Genomic DNA, 22,073 nt, shown 5'->3' on the forward strand with positions numbered 1-22,073 from the left:
AAATGCGGAGTTACGTTTTTCTTCAAATTTAAAAATGAGCACAGTAAAGAAAGTGTATTGCATTTTAATTTTTCAAAAGTTTTGTGTCTTACTGCACAGCTTCCTTTTTAAAAAGACCCCATTCTAAAATATCAGCTAATACTGCAAGCTGCACACTGAATATTTGGCAACTAAACATTCTCTTTTTAATCTCTTCCTGTAACTTTTTTATCCATCTCCCCCAGCTATGTGACTAATTAATGGCAATTTCTTCCTAAAACATCTTCCTCCTCTTCCACCTGTTACCTTATTTCCTTTATAAAGAAAATTACTGAAATTCTAAATATGGAAACAGCTTAATAATATGTGTGTGTACATGCTCTCCAAATGAAGAATGTGATTGTACATACGTTTAAATTTCAGTTATGTTTGTATGGTAACTTTAAAAAGTAAATCTATATTTAGATTGCTTGCAAACTCATTTTCTTACACACATTCACTTCCTTGTATAATTTATTTTCCTTTTACAAAACTTGGTCAAAATATTTAGAGTGGCAACATTTGTAATTGATTTCCAGCTTGAAAAGCATACTTGATAAGTTGTATTTTGACTGACTTATCTTTGAATTCAAAACCTCTGCAGCAGATATTCCTTATACTCTTACACATGCCTGCCTCAAGATGGTTGTGGGTTTTTTTTTAAGTGAAGCATTTTTTATCAGTCATAAGTGGTGAAAGTGTTAACAAATAAGTACACTAGTTTCCCAGAAACTATGGCAATATTAAATGACAGTTCTTCTCAAACAGAATGTGTTACTCACTGCTTCTACACTTCTGCCATCCATAATAGTCCTCAGTCAAGGTTGCCTTAAGGTGTGTGACTGTATAATCAATTCCTTGAAATCTGATATTGTGCATTTCTGTGGCTTATCTGGTGACTTCAAACAATTGTTCATGGCCCCTCCACCATCTCCGGCTCCTGTCTTTCTGGACTTGAACATCATATCAGACTGCTTGACTTTAGACCCTATTTTTGTTTTAACTACTGAGGCTTAGATTAAATGCAGTCAGTTGATCTGTGGTTCTCAGGATTATTGTTTTGGAATAAAATAAAACTTGCTACAGTTTACATTTTGTAATTTAATAAATGAAATTTGATGCAGGTTCTTCATTTTGGTACTAGGCGCTTAAATACTAAAATGATGGGTGCTTTGGAAATGCTTTTGTTAGTTTTCTGTGTGAATTTAAATGTTTGAAAAGTTGGCTTTCCCTTTTCTTTCTCCTTCATTGTTCTCACTTTCTACTTGTAGAGGTATTGTCATTTCCTCTAGATCAGGGGTTCCCAACCTTTTTTGGTCCCCGTACCCCCTTGGCTTTTAGCAAACCTTCCCGAACCCCCAATTCAATATGGAAGGAAATACATTCTAGACTCTAGAATCCACAACTTTTTTCACTAACACTACTATTTTTGGAATATTTCAATTGGGATAATCTAGTTATTTACCAAATATTCCCTGTACCTTCTTGTCAAGCTGCTCGTACCCCTTGGGGGTATGCGTACCCCAGGTTGGGAACCCCTGCTCTAGATACAGGAATCTTTTTAAAAAATTGTTTTATTGCTGCAGAGACAAGATACATAAAATAATTTTTGAATCCTCCTTCACCTTATTTGTATTCCCTGGGCTGAAACATCATGACTAACTTGTATATTGGTGAATACTTTGTTGTTCATTGTTTTGAGCTGTAGTGAGTTACATGCTGTGTGGTAGAACTGTCTCCTCTCAGACACTACAGGCTGATAGAAAATACACATGCATAGGGACAACTGAATCTCAAAGATGATTCATATGCCTCTAGGAAGAGAAATTGGTCCTTTATCTACTGCTTAACTTTTTCAGGCTATTAAGATGATGTTCCTTCCATTTATGTTTTAAAGAGGTAGAAAAATCTTTATCTTAACAATGTTAGACTTCTTCCCCCTTCTGAACTGAAGTTGTTCACCATGTAGTGAAATGTTCTGAATGGGAACTGTGCTCTTCTGAAAATCTGGTCCCAGTGGTGAGTTCTGAGCATGTTTTAAAGTCGCTGGCCCTTTTCACTTCGGGAAAGTCCTTGCAGCTTATCCTTTAAGGGATCTGAGGCTTACAATTTACTGCTCAATTCCTGCCCATTCCCCAGAATAAAATAAACAGGCTTGATTCTGATTATGACTGTTACCCAGCCATAAAGATATATTGTCACTCCTTCTGGAATTGCTCTGCTGTCCGTGTGGTTCAGATTATGCTGTGATTGATGTTTGGAGCATGGATTAAATACTTCTATTCATCATGGAATTTCCCTTACCAAAGTTATATATTTGGAGTGTGCAAGCAGGGCTTTAATTTTCCAGGTATGCTGCTAATAAAGGGATCAGTATTTTTCCATTTGGGGCAAATAAAGGAACAGCTCCTTGTGAAATTTCACCTTTCAGGCGCTTCTCACTTACTTACCATTATGCTCTTGCACTTGGGATTTCACATGCGCTGCTTTTCAACAGCAATTTTCAAAGTCACAGCAAATAATTGTTTTGAATGCTGAGTCTTTACAGGTCACATTGCCAGCCCCGCTTGATTCAAGCTTCCTGGATTAGTTCTGCTTTGAACACTCAGCTTCCTCCAGAGAAGACCCTATCTGACAAACTTTTGAGGTCTATCATGCTGAGACTTCACTAGTGAACCTCAGCATACCAGCAGGAATGCAGGGGGAAGCAGGAGGAGCAGAGACCTAGAAAAGACTTGTGTAACTGGTACTACTAGGGAGACAACAGATCTAGTGAGCTGAGCTTCTGTCTCTCCAATTTGCCTCTCAAGCAACACTCCAAGCACTTCCCAAGCCAACTTCCTTTTTCCCCATCACCTCATCTAGTTCACATCCCTACCCCATTTCAGGTTTATTGTTTCTTTTTATTTACGTTCTTAACTCTTATTTTTATCAGTTCTAATACTAAAAACATTTGGTTCCTGCTTCATGGCAACTCTGCTTCAGTTTCAGCAAACAGCTATTCACAAGGCACATGTCCAAGTTTCTGAATCTCATTCAAACAAATAACTAACACTTGCCAAGAATTTTTAAGTTGGAAATCTATAAGGTGTTACTTTTACTTTTGAAATATCTGTCCGTAAGATCTCCATCTTGCTGAAGTCAGGATTAAGATTGTGCACAAGAGCAATTGTTCTAGATTGAATGCATGTTTTGGATAGGGATATAAAATCCCATTTAACTGATTAAACATTAATCAGTTAACTGGTTAAACTGGGATAGGCGAGGGGGCTGTTCCAGCCTGCTGGGCTAAAGTGGCCTCCTTGCCCGCCACAGCCAGATTATGGGGCTGCTGGCTCTTGCGCAGAGGGCGGGGTGGGGGCAGAAGTGGGACAAGGAAGGCTGCTGGCTCCGAGCCTGTGCAGGCTCATAGACTGGGAGTCGGCAGCCTCTCTTGGGGCAGAATCCCATTGCTGCTTCCCCACCTTTTCCTCCCCACGCAAGTCTACTGATTTTCCCCCCTTTCCCACGCGATGCTGCCAACTTGATGTGCATGGGGAGCTACTCCCAGATAATGATTAACAATTATCCGAAAAGCATCACCTGTTAAAAGTGATGCTTACTGGGTAACTGGTTACCCATTCACATCCCTAGTTTCAGGGCAGTTGCATGTGGGAGAAAGAAAGGGACTTGTGGGAAAACGGATCTGCATGTGTTTGTGTGTTATATGCATTTTCTACTTAAGCCAGCATTCATATACTGACCAATTTTTTTTTTTAAGTGATTTGTACTATTGGGAAATGCAAGTTTTGTTTTTGTGGGAGGTGTGCAATGTTCTGAACTTGTTTCTAGGCCTACGTTCCCTCTAGGGCGCACGCTTGTGCGGGCATGCAGAGAGAATTTTAGTCCCGTCCATCTCTTTAGCAGAGCCATGCAGCAGTGTGCTGGTGCAAGGTTAGCTGCTGGTGGTGATGATGGTAGGCTTGGTGGACGAGTGGGGGCTCAGCCAGACAGCTGTCTGCTTGTCCCCGACTCCCCAGGACTGCAGGTGGCTACCCAGCCATTCCCAGGGTGGGCCATGTAGCGGGTGGCTGCCGGAACTGGAGCAGGGTTGCAGAGTGGCTGCTCCTGGGGCTGGGGTCCCCTGTGTCCCTGCCGCTCCCACTGTCCTCTGGCTCTATCCCCTGCCCCCTTCAGCCCCTGCTGGCTTTCCCCCTCTGGTTCCCCACATGTTGCTGCCCCCCATCTTCCCACTTCTTGCAAACCCTGGGGGCTGACATCAGCTTCTCTCTGCCCCAGGAAGGGACTCTCAGCCACTCCCGTGGAGAGCAGCCTGGGACAGCCCTGGCACTGCACCCAGGTGGCCTCAGGAGCGGTACTCCCTGGGGGAGCAGAACTCATCATCTTCCTACGAGGGGGGGCGTGCTACCTGGGAGCAGGGCTCAGGGTCCCATCAAGAAGGGTCAGCCTGGGGTCTTTACACTGGGCAAGTCTCTTGGAGAGCAGCAGGAATGTCCCCTTCCCTAGGAACCTCCCACACCTGAAGCCAGGGCTTGGGGGTCTCCAGCGACAGCAACCAAGATCCAGGAGGCTGCAAGGAGTGTGGGTTGCCCTGGCTCTGAGTCCCTGCAGCACCTGCAATTCCCTGCCTGTGGCCAGGCTGTGTGAGCGGGGCTGGCTCCGCCTGGCGCCCCCTGGGTCCTAGCATGCCAGGTGGCCTGGGACTTGCCTGGGTGTGTCTGGCTGGTATTGTTCTGTATTGCACTGCCACCCCCAGGCCTGCCGAGGAGGGGCAGAGGGCTCAGTTGCCCAGAGACTGGCGCTTTAAAAGGTCCTAGGCCCTAGGCAATGGGTAACAGACATTAACTTTCTTTTTATTTGATTTTTATATCAAACATTTAAAGTCATGCACCCTGTTAATTATCCCTTGCTTCAGTAGTCTTTCTTCCATAATATTGTAAAATTAATATAAGATATTAATAACTTGAATGCCACAGTAGCACCCATTCGAACAAGTGCATGTGACTTCAATACTGGTGCACAAGACAAAACTCATTCTGTTCATGTATGGAAAATGTTAGAGGGAACACTGTTCTAGGCCACTGTGATCTCTGGAAGTTAAAAGCTGACAGGTGTTCCCGTTTTATTTTGTACTGAACACTCAAAACTGTTTTATTTTGTAAGGCTCTTGTGCATTTTGAGTCAAGTTGTACAGAAGCATTGATTTTAAATCATATCATAGAATACTAGGACTGGAAGGGACCTCGAGAGGTCATTGAGTCCAGTCTCCTGCCCTCATGGCAGGACAAAATACTGTCTAGACCATCTCTGATAGACATTTATCTCACTAACCTACTTTTAAATATCTCCAGAGATGGAGAGTCCACAACCTCCCTGGGCAATTTATTCCAGTGTTTGACCACCCTGACAGTTAGGAACTTTTTCCTAATGTCCAACCTAAACCTCCCTTGCTGCACTTTAAGCACATTGCTTCTTGTTCTATCGTCAGAGGCCAAGATGAACAAGTTTTCTCCCTTCTCCTTATGACACCCTTTTAGATACCTGAAAACGGCTATCATGTCCCCCCTCAGTCTTCTCTTTTCTAAACTAAACAAACCTAATTCTTTCAGCCTTCCTTCATAGGTCATGTTCTCTAGACCTTTAATCATTCTTGTTGCTCTTCTCTGGACCCTCTCCAATTTCTCCACATCCTTCTTGAAATGCGGTGCCCAGAACTGGACACAATACTCTAACTGAGGCCTAACCAGTGCAGAGTAGAGAGGAAGAATGACTTCTCGTGTCTTGCTCACAACACACCTCTTAATGCAGCCCAGAAACATGTTTGCTTTTTTTGCAACAGCATCACACTGCTGACTAATATTCAGCTTGTGGTCCACTATTAACTCTAGATCCCTTTCTGCCATACTCCTTCCTAGACAGTCGCTTCCCATTCTGTATGTGTGAAACTGATTGTTCCTTCCTAAGTGGAGCACTTTACATTTGTCTTTATTAAACTTCATCCTGTTTACCTCAGACCATTTCTCCAATTTGTCCAGATCATTTTGAATTATGACCCTATCCTCCAGAGCAGTCGCAACCCCTCCCAGCTTGGTATCATCTGCGATGATAATAAGCGTACTTTCTATGCCAATATCTAAATCGTTGATGAAGATATTGAACAGAGCCGGTCCCGAAACAGACCCCTGCGGAACCCCACTAGTTATACCTTTCCAGCAGGTTTGCGAACCATTAATAACTACTCTGAGTACGGTTATCCAGCCAGTTATGCACCCACCTTATAGTAGCCCCATCTAAGTTGTATTTGCCTAGTTTATTGATAAGAATATCATGCGAGACCATATCAAACGCCTTACTAAAGTCTAGGTATACCACATCCACCGCTTCTCCCTTATCCACAAGACTCGTTATCCTATCAAAGAAAGCTATCAGATTGGTTTGACATGATTTATTCTTTACAAATCCATGCTGGCTGTTCCATATCACCTTGCCACCTTCCAAGTGTTTACAGATGATTTCCATAATTACTTGCTCCATTATCTTGCCTGGCACAGAAGTTAAACTAACTGGTCTGTAGTTTCCTGGGTTGTTCTTATTTCCCTTTTTATAAGTGGGCACTATATTTGCCCTTTTCCAGTCTTCTGGAATCTCTCCTGTCTCCTATGATTTTCCAAAGATGATAGAGGAGGTATCTGAGCCTCTAGCTATCAGCTCCTTGAGTATTCTAGGATGCATTTAATCAGGCCCTAGTGACTTGCAGGCATCTAACTTTTCTAGGTGATTTTTAACTTGTTATTTTTTTTATTTGATAAACTAGTGTGAAATACACCTGATGACTCTTTAAGGAACTCTGAAACCATGAACATCTTCAAGGCGTGTCTGACTAGTAATGTTCAGAGGTGTGTGTGGGAAATGTTTTGTTTTGTTTACTCAAGTAGAAATATTACTTAGCAACAGCTTCCTGTGACTCGTGTGTGCTGGGAATTTTTGTAGCCATAAACTTAGTTTTATCACCTTTGTGTGGGAAAAGGGCCTTGAAGCAGTAAAGAATAGACTCAGCCAATCTCCAGGGTAAGATATTTTTAAAGTTTTAAACACAAATAAATGTTTCCAGTTCTTAGCACATGAAGTGGAAGTGCTCTTTTTATTTGGAGATCTGATAAGAATTGGCTCCACCCTCACCGCACCCAACAAATGCCAGATGGAAATTGACACTTGATAATCTTAGTAGGGCGTCTGTTCTGAACCTTGGCAAGCCCACCCCTCTATTGAGCACAGGCACTGTTTGTGCTCAAGAGTACTATGATGCTTGTAAAAGACCAAGCATCCTAAACTAATTCAGTTTAGTTTATAAGGAACATTTTAAAAACTTATGGCACAGAATGCCATGATGTAACTCCAAATTCTGAGTTAAAAACAGATAATACTGAGAGGGAATAAATTTTGGAATGAATTGATTACTTTTTAAGAAAGTATGATCTGCTGAAAAGTAAAATTAACAGTCTTGCACTGTGCAACTTTGTACTTTGATTTTTTTCCTTAACCATTTACCTGTCAAGGGAGCTTACAAGAGGAATAGTCTAGGACATTCATAGCATTTAGTATATGCAGCTCTATCTAGCCAAAAGCTCTCCCCTGCTGCAGCAAGCAGATCCTCATTTCTCATTCAGCTTTGCTTCTATGAGTTCCTCACAATTGCACAGATTCCCAGCCCAAGGAAAAGACTTGCAAGTAATTGGTATGGAGAATTCTCCGAGGCTGCATCATGGTACATAAATCTTGTTGCAACAGAAAACAAGGCAAAGAGAGAGCAAGCATTTCTTTGCCTCAGCTGCTACAATGGAGAGGTTTGTCTGTGTTGTATGTTCTAGCATGCCATTTTAGTCTTTTTGGGTATGTCTGGACTCGGATTTGGGTGAACAATTCTCAGCTTGAGAAGACATAGTTGTACTAGCTCTGACAAAGTTAGTAGACTGAAAATAGACTCTAGCTATAGTGCCACAGATGACTGGATAAGCTAGATCAGTGTTTCTCAACCAGTGGTACGAGTACCCTTAGGGGTACTCGAGATAAGTCTGGGGGGTATAACTGAAATTTGGAGAAAACTGAATTTTTGTTTTAAGTTTTACAGGCACCTTATTATTTTTGTATTTTTTACACTCAAAAATTTAATCACCCGCCCTGCTACGATTAAGTTGTTTAAACAAATGTGTTGCAATGATAGAAAAAATTTGTCTCTGAAAACTGTAGGTACTGGGGGTACTTGTAATTTTTTATTTTTTTTGAAAAGGGGTACTTTATAAAAAAAAAGGTTGAAAAACACTGAGCTAGATGCACTGAAACCTCATCTGCAGTACTTTGGGCCATCCATCTAACTTACGCAACTATGTTGACGTACTTAGCTCTGCTTACTGCGGTATCTTCACTGTAGTAAGTCGACATCTGACACATGCTCATCAATTCTGCCTATGCTGGAGAACTGAAGTTGAGGAGAGAGAGCTTGGCAGTCAATTTATCGTGTCTGTACTAAATGCAATGAATCAACCACTGCTGGATCAATCACTCACTGCCTGTTGATCCAGCAGGTAGTGAAGACATGCCCTGAGTACATACCTATTTCATCTGACACCGTAGGCTTATACTTGAGTGGCTAGTGCATCTTGCTGCCTGGGCTGGCATGGCTACCCTCAGGTTTTTTTAGTGTGCTATTGTGTTGAGAACTACTGAGAGTGTTTTCAAGCAATCCTGGCCCTATCTCAAAGCCTAGATGCAGCCTTTGTTTTGTCTCTTGTGCAGTCGCTGGCTGCCTCACGAGTGGAGGAGGTTAGAAAAGAGTTAACGTTCTGCTGTTTTCTCTCTCCTGATCTGTATTCACCAGCTCTCCATACCTAATATATGTGACTTATTTTAGTCCCTGTGTTTTGCATCGTTTTGCTAACTTTCCTGTTCAACCTTTCTTGGAAGACTTGGTATAAACATCATAGGCCGGCGTCCCTCTTTCCCTGTGTTCCTTATAAATAAGTGGGTAGCTTTTTTGGGTCAAGATCCATTGAGAACAAAACACTTTCTGCTCATGGACTCTGGGATGTTGCCTGTTGTCTTCAGGCATCAGCTAGAGAGCTCCAATTAGCATGAAGATTTAGGTACACGGCTCCCTCTGCTTCACCTGTTTCTTCTCTGCCTCTGCAAAGTCTCAGTTCTGAGCCACAGAGAGCTTGTTGCCAAAAGCTACTTTCAGTGTAGAACATTCCCTAATGCCATAGGAGGAGGAGGATTAGCTCCTGTGTCAGGATCAGTGAAGCCCCATTTGAGGTAGAATCCTTTGGCACTTTCAGTATCTGTATCTGACACCTAGATTCTATGTTGATTGTAGTAGATAAGCAATTTATAGGGAGGAACAAAAAGTCTGTGGTGATGTTTTGGAGGGATGCCTTACTTTTTGCACTTATTTCTGAAAATCTGACTGAACAGGAAAGAAATGTACATTTTTGGAATTCTATCGTTTCCTTTCTTTTCTGTAAAGTGACCATGAATAAAATAGCAATGTAACATGTTAGATTTCTTTTATGCATTTCTATCAACTGCCCCAGAAAATGGAAGTTAAGCATCTAAAGTTTTTCCTTTCAATGGAGCTCATAATTCAGGCAGTGATCTCATCACTTTTCCTTTATGATGAGCACACGCTCATAGGTTTTCAGGAAAAAGCTTAAGAATTCCTATGTGAGGGGGGTGTTAGTTTCCTGCATCACTTCTGGTCTGCCTCATGTGATGCTAATCATAGAATCATTATCGCTCCAGTCCCCTGCATTCATAGCAGGAGAAAAGCATCAACTTGGCCATCCTTGACAGGTGTTAACTGCTCTTAAAAGTCTCCATTATTGGAGATTCCACAGTCTCCTTAGGCAGTTTATTCCAGTGGTTAGTACTGTGTTTGAAAGCCATGAGTAACATGAAAGTCCTTCCTTGAGAATATTCATATACATGGAGCAGTGGCATTTTAAATTTATCCTGGCAAGTAGACTATGGGTTTTTCAATGCAAAGCAGCCCAAATTCTCAGTTATTTACAAATATTTTAATATTTGAAAATGAAAATATTGGAGTAACTATCTTTTAGCATGCTTAATCCAGTAGACGGTGGAGTCTGCCCTCTAGTCTCTGCAAACAGAGGAGTGGAACTAGACTGGCTAATTTTTCATCTTGTGAATAATTCACAGCCCCCTCAGAGCTGAAATGGAACAGCTCACTAACGTAGCATAGCAACAGTGAACCACAATCAGGAGTAAGGGGGAATATATCAACCTGTTACACTAAAACCTTAGGGGCAGGAGCAGTCTTTGAGCAAGAATTTGAATAAGAGGTAGGGGTTAATGTTTGGAATTTCAGCAAAAGCGTTTGTCAAGGCGTTTGTTCCCCCACTTGGGCACTCTGAGTGTGGAAGGAGGGGGCCCACAAAGACTTTCAATCGGGGGTCAGCAACCGTTTCAAATCAAAGAGCCAAACTACATCAAAATTCAGAATAAGTGATCAACAGAGTGCTGTATAAGAATACCCATTTTCATGACTGAAAATATACAAGTTAATATTTTTGATAATTAACATGATTAATGATCGCACAAATGAAACATTATACTCCTACTTTATTTAATGGGACTTCTGCTGCTGCATCTTTTCACACAAGTCTTTGAAGTGTACATCATAACTGGTCAAATCCAGCTTCATGCACACATTCAGGCTGTCTTCTGTCAATCTTATGGAAGGGGACTGGGGATGGGGGGGTGCAGGAGTCTGGGGATTCAGGTGTATGATGGGCTCAGGGTTGGAGTGTGGGGGGATGCAGAAGTGTTATGATACCACAGCCAGATGGGGTCTGGGCCCAAATTGGGGTCTTGTTGGTCAGGCTTCATTTTTTAAATAAAGTAAAATATGTCCAACAAAAGGTTTCAACATGGTCTTTATGGCAGGAATGGGAAATCTTTTTTGGAGGCTACTGACCCACAGAAAAATCGGTTGGGGACCACACAAGTGAGAAGCAAAACAATCCTCCAACCCTCACTGATATGACCCCCAACTGAAACACCTCACTCCCCGGTGCTTCAGTCCCATAGTAGGGCGAAGGGCAGGGAGGACTAGGGTTTGAGGTCTCAGGCCAGATTTATTCTGGGATTCCAGGGTTAGTGGATTTTGTTATCTCCCCCTCCCCCCAGCCTCTGGGTTGGGGCCAAAAATAAGGCATTAAATGTGTGGGACAGGGCTGCCAGTGAATGAGTTAGGGATGGGAGTACTTGATCTGAGCAGGAAGTGGAGTGTAGGAGGGGGTGACAGTGCAAGGTCTGGCCAGAGGGCAAGTTGCCTGGCCAGGGGGCAGGAATGGGCTGGGTGGATGTTGGCCAGAGGGCAAGGGGGATAATAATAATATATGGAGATATGCTTATCTCATAGAACTAGAAGGAACCTTGAGAGGTCATTGGGTCCAGTCCCCTGCCGTCTCAGCAGGATCAAGTACCATCCCTGACAGTTTTGCCCCAGATCCCTAAATGGTCCCCTCAAGGACTGAATGCATAACCCTGGGTTTAGCAGGCCAATACTCAAACCGCTGAGCTATCCCTCAATGAGGTAGAGAATTAAAAAAAAAATTAGACAAACTTCACTTATTCCATTCAGAGTGAAACCCTAATCCTGTCTGTACAATGAGGCACAGGGAACACCCCTCTCCACATTGCACACTTATAAATGAAGACCATTTTGAAATGAAAACAGCTACTGTAATATTTCCAACACATGATGCAACTAGATAAAGTTACTAGGAATTGGTGCCCAAGCTGAAGAGAGTGTGATTGTTTTAATGAAGAGCAACTTCTAGTCAGCATCCAGCTGGGAGAGGAAACAAGTCAAATGCAAAACAAACAAATGTTGTTACATCAAGCTCAAGTGTTGGCACAACTCAAATTTCAGAGCCTGGATTTCAAAATTGCAAGCAAATGGAGAGAAAAGGAGTGCACAAAGATTCTTTAAAAAAGCATATCTGATCAAAGTCCAAATTAGCAGAAGGGTTTAACTGAGGTTGTAATAAGGAACACAATCTACTCTACTAATTCTGGGTATCTACTTCCTCTGTCTACATTTCTATTACTTCCTCTGTATTTGTGTATATAAAAATTGTTGGAAAGGGGGGGAAGGCAGGAGAACGTTCCCCCTTTTCTTGACTGGATACAGAATACAATTTTCTGTGTTCTTTAAGGAATGACTACCTAAAAGCACAACGGAATACTTCAGCCTTCCGGATAAGACCCTAGTCAGAGAGACCATGTAACTACTCTTAAAAATGTCTCTTCCACAAACCAAATGCCGAATGATGTTAATAGGGCGAAGTGGAGAAAATAGTGTCTAATTTTAATGTAGAACCCCGTATGCAAATTTAGTGCATCTCAATTCAAGCTTTTTTTAAGCAGAAGAGTGAATTTTACTTCATTCACCTTAGCATCTTAACCAATGCAAATTCAGCGAAAGAAGTATCAGCTACATGTCAACCTTCACACAAGGTATCATCTATTACCCTATCTTCCTGTCTTGCCAGTCTTCTATATATTTGAAAGAATAGTGATAGAAATGTAGCCATGTTAGTCTGGTGTAGCTGAAACAAAAAACAGGACTATGTAGCACTTTAAAGACTAACAAGATGGTTTATTATCCTTTGGTATATATGGTTGTGACAATTTTTTCCACTATTTGATCTGAAGAAGTGGGTCTGGCCCACGAAAGCTCATCACCTAATAAACCATCTTGTTAGTCTTTAAAGTGCTACATAGTCCTGTTTTTTTATGTTTGAAAGAGTTTGTCTGTGAGTAAGTCTGTCTGTTCAAAAACTTCTTCTAAGTGGTAAGAGCTAGGACCACCTAATTTGGTATACAGCCTCCTCTGATCGTAACTTATAGCAAGGTAAGAATTTGGTTGTACCAGGACACTGGGACGTGCCTGGAATGGAATTGTTTTTCATAATACGGAAAGGGAGCAGCCTGCTAGCAAGGACAGTTTTACTGTGCAATGACCACAGTGAGGGCAGCACGAGGCCAGAGATGCAGACTTGGGCAGGAGTGGAGGCTTTTATCTGGAGGTTTTTTTTAATCACATTTGTGAAATATTTGACTTGTTTATCTTTGACATTAAGATTATTTCCTTGACAACTGATACCTTTTTAAAGCACTTTTTGTTTTTGTAAGTATCTTTCTCTAGCCGGAATTGAGTTTAACAAGTAATTGCTTATGTAAATAAACTGTGGTGAAGCACTATGATGTAAGTATGACCAAAGCAAAGATGTTCCCAGCATAGGTTTAAGGATTTGGGGACCTTTTGACTCCATTGTGAGGTTAGTCCAAGTGTAGTCTGTCCAGGAGGAAGTGACACCAACCCTTTCTCATGTTTTAACAATAGCTGGTGAAAATTTCAGTGATCATGCTTCCCAAATTATATCCTCTAATTGTGTGTGAGTTCCTATTGGAAGGAAGTGAATGAACTTACTGGGATTTGATGTTTTTTATTAGGACATCTTGTAGCTGTTTGTTGGCTAAAACGCATCTTTAGTGGTAGAAGACTGGGAAGGTTCCTGTTAGAAGCTGGCAAAGATTTCAACTCTTAATCCATGCCCATAATTTATTTTGATGCTGTGGATCAGTGTTCCTGCTTGCTGCTAATGACGTGTTGCATATGAAGTTAGTACTCCACGGTTCACTTGTTAAGTACTTGACTTAACTGTGCACGTCTGTACTGTCTCCAGATACAAGATGAGAGGCTGGTTGGCTCTGTGGCAGTTACAGCAATGCAGATAACCTTAAATTTGCTTTTTCCATTAATTGATTTTCCCCTACACCTCACTGTGAAGAGGTTAAACTTTAAAAAACAATGAATGGTCCTGCAGCATCTTAGACTAACACAAATGAGCTTTCATGGGCAAACTCACTTCTGAGATACCTCATGATACCATCTACATTTTTGTCAGTCTCTAAGGTTCTGCAGGACCATTCGTTTAAGTTTTTTTTTCAGTTACGCTGCTGTATAGACATAGCCTTATTTTAGAATAACAGACATTATTCCAAAATAATGTATTGCACATCTAGATAGCAAGCCCGTTATTTCGAAATACATTTGAAATAACTGGCTTCTTACTCCAACTTCTGTATGAAGGAGTAAGGGAAGCTGGAGGAAGAGTGCTCTATTTCGAAATAAGTGCTGTGTACGGGTGTACACAGGATCTTTCGAAAAGGTGCCCTGTTGTCGAAAAAAACGCGTCTAAACTGCAGCTTCAGTTTCGAAATGGTGCTTGTTTGAAACAGCACTATGACGCAAATGAAGTGCGGGATATTTAAATCCCCACTTCATTTGCACTTTCGAAGTGCTTCATTTACATCCCTCTGCCGACGGAGGGGTGTAGTTTAGACGTAGCCTACATGTCCCCAAATGTGAAATAAGCTATTTTGATTTAAGCTATGCAATTAATAACTTGAATGCACAAGCTTTTTCAACTCTTCTTCAAGGCTTCTGTTTAAATAAGGTGACCAGAATTTGAAAATGTGCGAGGAGTTGACCAAAAAAACCCAAACTTGTATATGTATATAAATAATCATATAAATAAATGCTCATGATATTAGTCATCTTATAAGACAAACAGACTTAACAAAAACAATCATATAACATTAAAAACATCAATATTTGTCGCTCTTTTAAGAAATTAAAAATCTCGATTTATTTTTTATCAATTTCCCGTTCAGTCCATTCATTGTCTTTTATTATATTGTTAATTCTTCGTACTTCGTCGAACAATAAATTGTCATTTATTGTGATGCTAAATTTTTCTTTAACGAATAAAACTATTTCAAGGATTTTATTCCATTGAATTTCTTCATTCAGCAGAATCCAATCAAACATGTACACTGGTTCATCATGCTTAGTCCAATTTTCTAGATATTCAAGATCATTTTTATAAAAGCTCATTGCCTCCCTCGTAAATTCTTTCTTCATTCCTGGATTGCTCTTGTAATTTGTTTAAAATAGTAATTACAGCCAATGGAAGGAAGTTGGACTCAAGATGTGATTGAAGTTGCTCCTTTAATTGTTTAATATGCATTCCCACTTCTGTAGAAGTTTTATGCTCTTTTTCAATACTTTTTATAACTGACTGGAACAAAGTTGCTTGATTGTGAACAAAATACAGAGTTACTTCAGCAGATTCATTCTTAAAGTTTTTCAAGATCAGTGGACATTCTTCCAAACTTAAAAAATATGATTTTTAAAGGCTTGAACAATTGCAGCACTCGTTCAATGGCTGGCAGTGAAGCTAACCATCTTGTTTTCGAATATCCCAACAGTTTTTTATATTCAACTGAGGCTTCTTTGCAAAAAGTCTTTAATGATGTAACTCTTACAGTGAATCGTTCAAAATGTAAATAAATTTGAGGTATCACAACTTCAACATCGATGGACATTAAGCTTGATGCTGTATTGATGGCATTAGATACAATATGGGCATTGCAACTGATTCCAATAATCGTTTTCCTAAGTAAATGCATCATTTTCTTATGAATATTTTTATCACCTTTGCGATTTACACTGCCAAAATTAGTATTTGAGTTATCGGCACACATCGCAATAACTTTTATCATTCAAATTATTATTATCCACTAATTTTTTGATATGATTGGATATTATTTCAGATGTCTTACCATCAGTTGCTTCCAAATTCAAAACTTTGATTTGAATACCATTTTCAAAACTAAAGTAACGAACTAGCACCGGGTACAACTTTGTCTCTTTGTGGTCTGAAGCATCTGAAAGAAGTGTAACAAATTTAGCTTCATCTAAATCTTTCTTCAAATTCTCTTGTGCGTAAGTTTGAAAAATGTTGTGAATAATAGCCTCTCCTTTAGTTCTGGCACAATGGAACTTTTTATTATAAAGTACTCTATTCAGTTTTGACGTACAGTCCTTGCTCCGAAAACTTTGATTGTGCATCACAGTGTGGTACGCAGACAGACCTTCGGCAGCTGCTAAATTCTTTTTGTCTTCTCCAAATGATGTACTTTCTAAGAAGTCTGTAACTTTCTGGGACATTGATGCCAATGTTAAAGTATTTTGATGTTTGTTTGGTGAAACATGCTTCGTTACGCTGGATCGGCCACCTTCTGCGACACTGAATTCCACCGAACAGACAGTACACTTCACTAATGAATCCTCTCTAGTTTCATCCACAATTCTGATTAAAGGAATTCCTTTTTTAAATTCTCGTTGAAATGGCATTTTCTTTTCTTCGACATTTTTAGGGTTAATTGTGTCAGCTAAAAAATCACATTGACATTAAAGTGGCTCAAAATAAACAATAACATTTCATAAATACCCTGTAAGTGTACTTTTACTGAATATTAAGCCTTTTAACAGGGGTTCAATTGCAGTATAATGATACTTTAAAAAACAGCGGGATATATTTTTTTGGCAAAGTAGGACAAGAAGGACAATTTTCTTCAAAGGAGTACAAAAGGAGGACATAATTATTGGGGAGGACAAGCCCCTCAAAAAGAGGACTGTCCTCCTCAAAGGAGGACGTCTGGTCACCTTAGTTTAAATAAACAGAAGTGTTGTTGATATGTCTCCAAATTCTGTTCTGATTTAAAGGCTTTTCTACTTTTGTAATTTACTGTCATTCTTTTTAAATGTGTGTGAATTGCTCTGACAGGAGTGCCAGAGATGGTAGGAGAGAGCAGTTAGTTGTCTCACTAGAGGTTGGATCTGTTAAGCAGACATGTTGCAAACTCCAGTTCCTTCTCAGGCATCATAAAAGGTTGGGGGGCCTGAGAGAGAAGAATAAGAGACAAAGAAAGAGTTGGATGGTTTCATATTATATGTTAGCGTAGAGGTGAGATCTCATGTCTGGGAGAGTCTGATGAATCCAAGTATTGTACTGAACATTGTCTTCCATTTTAATTTAATTTAATTTTATTTCTTGGAAGGTAATTAAAGCTCTGGACAGGTGCCAGAGAAACAAATAACCAGCTAAGGAGTTAAGTGTGACTTTAATCTTGTATAAAAGAGTTGCTCGTTTTCAAGTACATAAAACCTACTCTTAAGTGCTGTTTTAAAAGTCATGGTTAGTACTTCAAAAGGCTATGCAAACATGAACTATTTATACCAACCCCTTAAAAGTGCATAGTCCAGCACTAGCCGTGACTGCTTGGAAGTGTTATGTTGTATTCTTGGATGCTAGAAATTTTTGTTTACATCAGAGAGTAATGAGCATGACAGATAGTAAAAATATTAATCACTTGCCAGCATATGTGTGATGGAGGCTAGAAGGTTAAGAACTTTTTCTATGGAAAGAGTAAGGTTTTATTTTTCGAGCAGTTCACAGAATTTCACATCATTTGTTTTTCCACTTAAGATATAAGGCTTCTGGAGAAGTTCCCAGCTTGTTGCTTGTCATTGCAGAATTGCTGCTGTTATTGGTGTGTAGCCACGCTGGAATTTCTGGGCCTTGACATGGAGGAGCCCTGCCTGTCAGACTCTGCTCAAATTACAGGGGAAGACTGCTGGTTTTTAAGTCATGTGTATTGCATTATTGCATGCTGTGTGCATCACAAGATTTCTTTTTCAGTACTTTGTTAGTAGACAGATTTGTTAAAATTGAAACACCAGAGACATGATGCTTGACTATGCAAATAATAACTGATATGTGGCATAGGTTACAGACACATAATTATAAGCAATATTTACAAGAATGTTTTGTTTTCTTTGTCTTTAGTCTCCTCTCAGTGTTGTCTTTTTAAAGCAAGGTGTAGTGTACTGAAAGTGTTTAAGTAGCTTCAGTTCTGCCTGAATGTACCCAAAAGACTTTCCTTAGAAACTCGCAAAAAGCCAGAGGCAAATTTTTTTCTGCAGTGTGACGTCCAATTTCTCGAGAAGCCTTGCCCAGCGTGATGTTAATACAAATTTTAGGACTTAAGATTTGAGGTTTTTCAAAATAAATTTGCCAATGCAGCCTTTAAAAGTTGATACTTGTTCTAATTGGTTTTTCTGTAAATATGCAGATCGGAGGCGTTCTTGCTGAATTTAAAGGATAACCTGCAATAGTGTTACTGACGTGGAGAAAGGCGCAATTGCAGGCTAAAGTCGTATGTGTCCTGATTTGCCACGGCACATGGAGACAATGATTCTGGCACTTCTTGGTTGCTGACAAGGTTCTGTGTCCAGAGCAAGGCCAGAGAATTCTAGGGGAGAGTTGAATCATGCGATATGTAGAGATGACTTTTTTCTCCTCAGAGCTACTGTAGTGTAGAAGCAGAGGTTATCTGCAGTGCCATTCATGTGATTTGTGTGTGGCACTTGTGCCTTCTTCAAGGCTTGAGTAACGTCACTGTGGCGTCACAAAGTTATGAAAGGTCTGTTTTATAAATAGACCTCTTCAGCAAATATGGCTCATGGAGTATGAAATGTCACTCTCAGCCTTTTTAGTACTTGGATGTTAAAGCAAGGTGTTTCCCACTGCAAGATGTTTAGGGTAGGAAATTAGTGCTTCATTTTTCAGCCTGGCCAGATGTTTCTGCTAATTTAAAGGATTCCCAAATCTGGTTTTGGAATAAAATCCTTGTCAGGCATAACAGTGATTAGATTACTTCAGGCCCTTGTGTGACTGGAGTTAACACTACCAAGTGAAGAATAATGTAGTTTGAAGAAGCACTATGGCTTCAAATCCTTGCCTCCTATTAAAACATAAAAGGATTGATCAGCTCACTGCAGTGAATTGCAGAGTGTTTTGTGGATGTAGTGTGGCATAGTTGTTACAGCACTGGACTGGGATTAGGGAGATCTGTATTCAGTTTTCTGCTCTGCTGCTGGCCTGCTGGGTATCCTTGAGCAAGTCACTTCCCTGCTTCTCTGTGCCTGTTTCCCATTACTAGAATAGGAATAATGATAGTGAGCTCCTTTTATAAAGCAATCCGATATCTGTGGATGAAAGTGCTGTATAAGAGTTAGGTAAATAAAATAACTATAAATAAATACATATAGTTTAAAGCTTCAGTAGGATAACCCTGCATGCGCAGGTGCTTAATGGGCATTATTTTTAGTAAGAGCCAGTCTCTAGAAATATTTGAAATTTGGCATTTTCAAGCAGAAATCCTCTGTTGTGGGAGTGCTAACATGGCTTCAGTCCTGTATAGACAGGACTCCAAGTAAATACCTGCTTTTTAGATACATCTTGTCCATGTTGCTTCTTTCAAGGGGCTTTATCCATACAAGGATTATTTTAATAAAATTTCCCTCCGGTACTACCAGTAGTTCAGCCAGTGGTAGCATCACTGTGAGTGTTAGTGCAAACAAGGGATCTGCACCTGCTAGTTTTAAACTGCTCTCATCTGGACCTGTTCCTAATAGATTTAGATTATGAGACTTAGAATATTGGCAATAGCCGATGACCAGACTCTATTATGACCATTAGTATTTGCGAAGGTGAATTGTTCTTAGCAATGGTGGAACTCTTTTACAGAGTTTGTGTATTGTAGACAAGGTCTCTGTGTTAGGGTTAGAAAATGAAGCATGTACACTTTCATTTTATTTTCCAAAACAAAAATTGAGTTAAGGATCCAAGCAACATGGGGTAAATCTTCTAGTTAGTGAACTAAAATGGCCTTAAATGTGCTAGAACCATAAGTTGACTAAAAAAAATTAAAACTCCTTTATGACAGGAAGTATTATCCGTAGTTGGTCAATTGAATTGATTTGTTGTTGATCTAAAACCTTAAAGGAGATGATGAACTGGCAGATTTTAGAACTCAATTTAACACACCTAGTTTTGTATCCAAAGATAGGAAAAGGAGAGCAAGCATTTCTGCCTTTTTTCCCCTAAGGGTATGTCTACACTACAGCGTTATTTTGACATAGCTTATTTCGAAATAACACGTCTAGACACAAAATGCATTTCAAAATAGCATTTTGCTATTTCAAAATAGTGCGTCCACACAGATAGGACGCTGAATCGCATTTAAGGCTGGCCGGAACCGGTTCTGGAAGGGCATCAGGTCAGGAGTTACCTTGTGTGGCTGCTGCCTGAGGCTATCTGAGACCTGTGCTTAAAGGAACCCCCCAAGACAGCCGGTTCTAAGGTTTCCCTGCTTGCTTTCCTACCTCGCTGAGGGAGAGCAAAGCATTTTTTTTCTCTGCGTGCTCTGGTTGCCCTCACCCAGGAGACCAGAGCACTCTGCACCCTGGGCACTCTGCACCCTGTGCACTCTGTTGCATCTCCTGGATGTGTTGCTGCGAGCCTTTCAGCATGTTCTGCAGGCAATAACAGTCTCCCTGGTGTGCCCCACTGGGGGCTTGTACCTCATTCCTCTCTCATGTCCTTCCACTTACCCCTCCCTAACCTCCCTTCCTGCTGTACAATAAAATACACGTGTTCGCTACAACAAAGCCTCTTTATTGAACAAAACTGGGATCCGGGGGGGGGAGGGAGGGGAGGATGAAACTGAGGTGAGACTGGGGAAAGAAGCTGGGAGAGGGGAGGAGGGAGGGTGCGAGAGAGGAGAGGAAAACCTGGGAGAAGGGAGCTGGAAGGGGGAGGAGAAGCTGAGGGTAAGGGTCTCGCCAGCCCAACTGTCTCCCAGCACCGCGAGTGCGGGGGCCTTGGTGTCCCTGAGGGTGGGGAGGAAGAAGTGGGAGGGGAAGGAGTGGGAGGAGAAGCGGTAGTTGCAGAGGCAGCAGGGGCTGGAGCAGCAGGAGGCAGCAAGCTCTGCCCCAGGGTCGATGACCACCTGGGGGGCACAGACTGTCCTGCCCCCAAGGATGCAGTCCACAGCATCAAAATAGGGGTAGGGGTCTGGGTCTGCCCCTGGTTGGGAGCTGCCCCCTGTGGCCCTGGCGTATGCCTACCACAGCTCCTTTATTTTCATGCAAACCTGCTCCTGGGTTCACATGTGGCCTTTGGTGGCCAGGCTGACAGCCATCTGCCTGTAGATGGTTGCATTCCTCCGTTTAGTGCGGAGATCATGGATGTTGGAGGCATCCCCCCCAAACCTGAATTAGGTCCCTGATCTCCGCACTGAACCAGGCAGGCACATGCCTTTTCTGGCCTCTGGCAGGCTCCTGGGAGCTGGCAGACTGGTCCTGGGGAGTGGTGGAGGGCTGGCTGGCACTGGCTGCCTAGTTCATGCTGGGGCCACTGGTTCAGGGGCCCCAGTGGCAACTGCTGGCTCTGGGCTGGCAGGCTTGGAGCTGGCACAGGCACTGTGGCCAGAGTCTACCCCTTTAAGGGCTCCGAGAAGATGGGGATGGAGAGGAGTTTTCTTGGTTGTGCCCAGAGTGGCCACCAGGGCACCCTGGGAAGGCTGGAGGCCCCCTATTTCGAAATAAGCGTCTACACAGCGCTTATTTAAAAATAGCCGTTTTGAAATTAGCGCTATTCCTCGTGGAATGAGGTTTACCAATTTTGAAATAAGCCCTCCACTATTTCGATTTAATTTCAAAATAGCGGTTTGGATGTGTGGATGCTAGGATAGTTATTTTGAAATAATGGCTGTTATTTCGAAATAACTTTGCTGTGTAGACATATCCTTACTCTCAGTTGGTTTCATAAATTTGAACTCATTATTGAACTGAACTAGTTGAATAAACTGAAATTTAAGAAAATATTATCTCTGTATGGACATAAGAAGCTACTGCTGTCCCCAACTGATTGTACTCTTTAACTCTGCTTTCAGGTGTGTAGCTAAGTTTGTCAACCACACTGGATTGGCCGGAATCTACTGAAATTGGCCAGTGACTATTGAAAGCAATCTGGGAGATTTTAATAGGTACAATACAATTCACGACATTGTCATGTTGGTGTGAAAAAAATCTCCACGGAATTGCTTCAGTCATAGCTGGCAACCCTATTCTTAGCCAATGTCACCCACCAGGTCAATGTGTAGTCAACCTACTGCTTTCATTTCAATTATTTTAATAGATTATAGCACGTTTAGGGCTTCATATAAATATTCAATTTAAAATTATTTTTAAAAAAGAAAGTATATGCCCCATGGAT

The 22,073-nt window shown here is 41.2% G+C and overlaps 1 protein-coding gene across 5 annotated transcripts in view; it reads left to right on the forward strand.

Annotated features, from left to right (window-relative positions):
- Positions 1-22,073, forward strand: part of INSR (insulin receptor) — a 133,896-nt gene that overhangs the window by 42,022 nt on the left and 69,801 nt on the right. The window lies entirely within an intron of this gene.

The sequence above is a fragment of the Pelodiscus sinensis genome, chromosome 32 (genome assembly GCF_052426305.1).
Source record: "Pelodiscus sinensis isolate ZL-2025 chromosome 32, ASM5242630v1, whole genome shotgun sequence".
Lineage (NCBI taxonomy): Eukaryota > Metazoa > Chordata > Testudines > Trionychidae > Pelodiscus > Pelodiscus sinensis.